The sequence below is a fragment of the Amaranthus tricolor genome, chromosome 2, assembly GCF_026212465.1.
Source record: "Amaranthus tricolor cultivar Red isolate AtriRed21 chromosome 2, ASM2621246v1, whole genome shotgun sequence".
Classification (NCBI taxonomy): Eukaryota; Viridiplantae; Streptophyta; class Magnoliopsida; order Caryophyllales; family Amaranthaceae; genus Amaranthus; species Amaranthus tricolor.
In genome coordinates, this window is record NC_080048.1 from 6,500,062 (window position 1) to 6,506,873 (window position 6,812).

The 6,812-nt window shown below is 26.0% G+C and overlaps 1 non-coding gene across 1 annotated transcript; it reads right to left on the reverse strand.

Annotated features, from left to right (window-relative positions):
- Positions 1-232: 232 nt before the first annotated feature.
- On the reverse strand, positions 233-361 carry LOC130807120 (U11 spliceosomal RNA). The gene has a single exon (XR_009040491.1). It is a non-coding gene; the product is annotated as a U11 spliceosomal RNA (small nuclear RNA).
- Between the last annotated feature and the right edge of the window lie 6,451 nt (positions 362-6,812).

Below are 6,812 nucleotides of genomic sequence, written 5' to 3' on the forward strand. Positions count from 1 at the left end.
GTTTTAAAATATTGGAAATATTTAGTCTAACTTAGGATATTTGAAAAATACTCATGTTGTTTATTTGGTACTTATTTGAATGTTATGTGAGTTTTATATTTTTAAAGTGTTTATTTACAAATATCAAATGAAAGATTGTAAAATTATCTTTAATTTGAAATATTTATTATATTACCACCATTTACGTGTCCCCGTGTCCGCCATTTTAGTGCAACCTAGTGTTTAACTGAGATTGAGGGTCGGCCAAGCGAGCCAACCCTTCTAGTTTGCACAAATTATGTTGGCCATATGTCTTGATTTCCATACAGCACTCACCAAATCAAAGGGTAAGCATGGCATAATTAGCCAACCGACCCTTTTAAATATGCCCCAAGGCTATTTGGTCTTGTTTATAGCTAGTCATTACTAATTACCTCTTCTTCTAAGTCGATGTGGGACAAGCATAAATTACCACTTGTTTGGTCTTGTTTATAGCTAGTCATTACTAATTACCTCTTCTTCTAAGTCGATGTGGGACAAGCATAAATTACCTCTTGTTTGGTCTTGTTTATAGCTAGTCATTACTAATTACCTCTTCTTCTAAGTCACTAACAATAGGTCTAGTTCCGAACATTATTAAGTTTTAAATTAAATACGATGAATTATTAGCGTAATAGATTTATTATTTTAAAGTATTCAAGGTCACTAACAAGTATAAATACATAATATCATATAAAATGGTTATGATTACTTGATTAATCTAATTCACTTTATTATATATAATAAGTTTCAATTATCAAACTTAGAAATACAATCGATTATTAGTGTAATAGAGTAATGTATATTCTAATAGCCTATGAGATAGTTTAGATTATTCTTATTATTCAATCAAACAAATCGAGTTTCGATTATCGAGTTTTAATATTTAATCAATTATCAAAAGTAGCAACATGATGCATTACGAATAATCAAAAAAGGTGGAGTACTACACTAGTTTCATTTACTATAATCTATAATAGATCGAATTATGATAAGTGAACTTTGAATTACGAATCTACGATCGATTATTAATAATAGCCTATAAATTACTTTAGAGTTTAGAGTATTCAAGATCAATAATAACAAATAACTAATAGTAATAAGTAATAACATTGAGTTAACAGTCAAATGTCAATGATAGTCTATAAGTCTATAACTATAACTCTATAAGTATAACTCTATAAGATAGTTTGTATTAGTTTTATTCACTCCAATAGATATAGTTCCAAACATTATTAAGCTTTAAATTACATACGAATATACGATCAATTATTAGTGTAATAGATTTATTATTTTAAAGTATTCATGGTCACTAATAAGTATAAATACATAATATCATATAAAATGGTTATGATTACTATTAATCTAATTCACTTTATTATATATAATAAGTTTCAATTATCAAACTTAGAAATACAATCGATTATTAGTGTAATAGAGTAATGTATATTCTAATAGCTTATACTCCCTCTAATTAAAAAACAAATGTCTCATTTGGAATTTGCATAAATTCTCCTCTAGTAATATATTCTAAATTTCTAATAGGTTAATTACAAGCCTAAAAAGAAATCGAGATAATTACTCTGAATTGGAGAGACTATTAGTTTATACTTTAGAGTACTCAATAAGACAATAACGCTAATAAGTCTAAGTACGTAACTAATAGCCTACGAGATAGTTTAGATTATTCTTATTCATTCAAACAAATCGAGTTTCGATTATTGAGTTTTAATATTCAACCAATAATCAAAAGTAGCAACATGATGCATTATTAAATAAAAGTCTCATATATATATATATATATATATATATATATATATATATATATATATATATATATATATATATAAACTAATTGAAATAAATTGATCTGCCATAAAATGAGCATACATCAATTAAAAACCTGACTATTAACTTATTTCGATATTGACCCGATCGATAGTTTTCCGTAACCGATAACTACTCGAAAAATAAAGCTCGAACCCGATCTGTACCCGAAAAAACCGAACCAATTAGTAATCGATGACAACCCGAGACCGATTGACACTCACACGAACTTCAACCGACACCGAACTGATGCTAACCCGATAGCTTGAATAACCGATCTCCAACCGAACTGTGACTAACCGACTCGACCCGCGTGTGACCCGTTGTAACACACAGCCGAAAAATAACCGATTCGAAATGCAACCGAACCGAATAACACCCGTTCGAAACCGACCCGATCAACCGAATGAACACCTCTACTCATGTCTAAATTTAATAGCACTATTGAATTACAATTTTATTGACTTTTTCTCTTTTTTTCTAAAGGAGAAGTCTTTGGTCTTGATAGGAGAATGAATGCAAACAACAAAATTCAATTTGGATGGTGGAGATTTCATTCACATGTGAAGAAAATATCAATTCAACTTTCGTACTGCTCCCTTGCTCCCTCCAATTCACTACTAATGTTTGATTTGTTTTATATACTCTATGTAATGCACTTATTCAATCCTTAATATTTCTAATTGTGCATAATTAAAAATTATGAAAAGTTGAAATAAATAATCTTTACATTTAGATAAATCAAACAAGATCCCACTTAACTATGTTTTAACTTATAGATTAATAATAAAATACAAAATTAAAAACAAGAGATAAATAGTATACAAAAAACAAATGGGACATTAGTAGTGAATCGGAGAAAGTATCATTTATTATGTGGATAATAGAAATTTAGGAAATTTTGAGGGAGAAAAAATGTTGTGAATTAATGGTATGACAAGACATAATCAATTAATTAAATTTTGAAACTAAATGAAATAGAAAGTGTAAAATAAAAATGGTTAGAGTATATATGCAAGAAATTGTTTTTTGGTTTATGTGTAAAGGAGTTTTAAAATTCATTTATTTACAAATAATATTGAGATCAAGATATAGTTTCTTTGTTTCTCTTAAATTGCACTTGTTGTAATATGTTAGTAAAAAGACATTTAAGTTTGAAAATAAGACAAAAAAAGTGATAAATAAAATGAGTGATTAAGGTGGAAAAAAAGTATAAATTTGTAAATGAGATTTAAAAAAAAGAAGTAACTATTGCCAAAAAAAATTACAAAATTAATAAAATAAACTAAAACAAAATGGGTGCAATTGAGAGGGACTAAGAATATTAGTGACTAATCTCAGATTTGCTTGATTTCCACTAACATTATAATGTTGTCCTTAAATACAGGTGTTTAATAGGCGGATGGATCCAACGGTTTAAGGATAGGTTACCTTGAACACACATCGTTGAGAGTGACTGTCTGTTTGAGATACCGTCTCTAATTGGATGGATCGACTCATTATATTTTAAAAAATGAAAAATATAGTGTAACGCTATAACTGCACGCTTACTTGGTAGAGTTTTAGGATACATCAATTAGGCATTTATGATACGTCAAGCATGGGTTTATAGTATGTTTTTAGCTTGCTGAAGTTGTAATGGGTGTTTTTAATCTTCTGGTTCTTGTAAATCTCAAACAATTAGCGACTTGGTATACCTCAAAACACTACTTAACACACCTCAAATACCTATTTTATATACTCAAATCCATACTTAATATACCCTTAAACACGTACTTAACAATCCCAAATATATACTTGGTATATCCCATATACCTACTTGGTATATTCAAATCTGTACCTGACATACCTCAAAAACTTACGGTGTGTACCCTAATTATCTAATTGGTATATCCCAAAACTTACAATTGGTATACCTTAAACACCTATTCGACAACCCTAAATACCTACTTGGTATATCCAAACACATGTTTGGTATATCATAAACCCCTAATTGATATACCTCAAACCCTTACTTAATAGCCCAAATACCTATTAGTATATTTCAAATAATTCCTACTTGATATACCCCAAATACCTACTTCATGTATATCAAATCTCTACTCGGTATACCCTAAATTTCTACCATAGTAAAGTTCAATTAATTAACAATTTTTTAATTAATCAATTTTTGTGGGTTGGACCTCCGAAGAGTCATCTTTTAAAGAGACGGTCTCATAAGAGAATTACTATACTTTGAAATGAGTTATTAATGGGTCGAGTTAATAACAGGCTTTAATGCAAATGGCCAAGTTTGTTTATTATTGGATGGTTGCCATAAAAATACACAATCTTTAAACATCGCCACCCTTTTCATTTTATCGCCAACCCTATTTTAATAAGTTGACGATATTGCCCCTAGACTATAATACTACTACTACTAATAATAATAATAATAATGATAACAAAAATAAAAATAATATTTTAAAAAAATAAAATAAATAATAATAATAATAATAATAATAAAATTTTAAAAAAATAAAAAAAAATTAAAGGGGTGAGTCGCACAAAACCCGCAAACGTGCGACTGAGCCGCGGCCGAGTCGCGGGTTTTGTGCGACTCACCCTTTAATTTTTTATTTTTTTAAATTTTTTTAAAATATTATTATCGTTATTATTATTATTATTATTATTATTATTATTATTATTATTATTATCATTATTATTGTTATTATTTTTTTAAAATATTATTATTATTATTATTATTATTATTATCATTATTATTATTGTTATTATTATTATTATTATTATTATTATTATTATTATTATTATTATTAGTATTATTATTATTATTGTTATTATTTTTTTAAAATATTATTTTTATTATTATTATTATTATTATTATTATTATTATTATTATTGTTATTGTTATTATAATTATTATTATTATTATTATTTTTATTGTTATTATAATTATTATAATAATAATAATAATAATAATAATAATTATTATTATTATTATTATTATTATTATTATTATTATTATTATTTCTTTTATTTTTTTAAATATTATTTTTATTTTTATTATCATTATTATTTTTATAATAATAATAATAATAATTATTATTATTATTATCATTATTATTGTTATTATTATTATTATTATTATTATTATTATTATTATTATTTATTATTTTAATTTTTTTTAAATGTTATTATTATTATTATTATTATTATTATTATTATTATTATTATTGTTATTTTAAGTTCGGGAGCATTTTCGTCATTTCATTAATATAAGGGTGTCGATAAAATGTAAAGGGTGGCGATGTTTAGCAATACCCTAAAAACATTCGCACATGTGTTTACAAACTTTTTCATATGATACTATTATAAGTATATAGGTAAGTCGCGTCAACAACTTATAAAGTTGGATTAAAAGATCATTAGATAAAATTTTTTAAACGAATTGAGACACATCAAATCTAAATGAACTTTGACCCGCTCTGATTCAATTATTAAATTCGCCTCGCCTCGAGCCAGCCTATTAAAATTTTAGACCCCCACCCGATTAATAGCTCTACTCCTTAACATTCAAAATTTAGAGTATCTTATTTTCAGGTAGTCTAAGCTTATTGAACAAATTATTAGATTAGGAATATTCGGTATTTGATTTTCAAACTAGATATTTGATCTAATTTTGAAAATTAAACAATTTAGATTGGATATCTAATTTTGAAATCAGATATTGGATTTAAATTTGGATCGAGTTTTATGCAAAGTCGATATCAAACTTTTAATTAAGGCTTTTTTTAGATTTTAAATTATAAAACTCTAAAAAGTAAAAAAGAAAAAAAAAAACCTGAAGTATTCCCAAGCAATATTAGAGTTATGCCTTTGAAGTTTATTCATAAAGATGCTAATATTTACAATTATAAACTACAGTTCCATTGCATAACTTATTTAATGTTTTAATTGATTTAGGCTGTGAACATTCAATCTAATTGTCAATATAATTTATTTTTCAAACTATAAATAATAATTTTGATTAATTAAAGAAAGAATGAAAAGTATTGGCATAAATATTTATGTGAATAAAAGCGCAAATTAAAAAGTTAGAAAATAAGAAAAAAGGGTTATTTAGTATCCAATCCGGAGTATATCAGATATCCAATATTTGGACATTCAGTTTATGTGAATCGAAATTCGATTACAATTTTTCCTGTGTTGAAAATCGAATATTTGGATCAAATATGATTCAGTATTCAGTTTTAAACACCACTAACGTAAACAGTTATTGCACAACTTAATATTAATTTCAATTTCAATTTTACAAGATGAGCTAAACTTTTAAGTTAAATACTCCCTCGGTCCCTCCAATTCACTATTAATGTTTCATTTACTTTATACCCTCTATCCAATGCATTTATTTAATCCTTGATATCTCTAATTGTACATAATTAAAAATTATGAATTGCATTGAGACGAATCAAATAAGATCTCACTTGACTATGTTTTAACTTATAGATTAATAATAAAGTACAAATTAAGAGTAAGAGATGAATAATGTCTAAACAACAAATGAAGCGTTGGTGTTGATTAGAGGTTGTAGTTATTTTTAATACTCTTAAGTGATTAAAATTTGATTCTCCCAATTTGTTAAAAGTTCCATTCATATTCTTCTTGACGGTAGGCAATTCTCCAAACCTCTAAATATAAAAATTAGTAAATTTTTAATAATTCTTTAATAATATTTTCATCGTAAGAATTATATTTTGATCAATTAAGTGTTGTCCAAAATAAAACCTACCACAAAAACTTTTGTGTAATCAGTTGGGTAATGAGCATTTAGTACACGTCACGTGAAAAGCATAACGTCTTTATGAATGGTGAGTTGGGGCCTTGGTGGTGAATGGTGATGAAAAGCATGGAAGCGAGAGAGAAGTCAATATAAATTTTTTTTATCAATATAATTAATATATAAATAA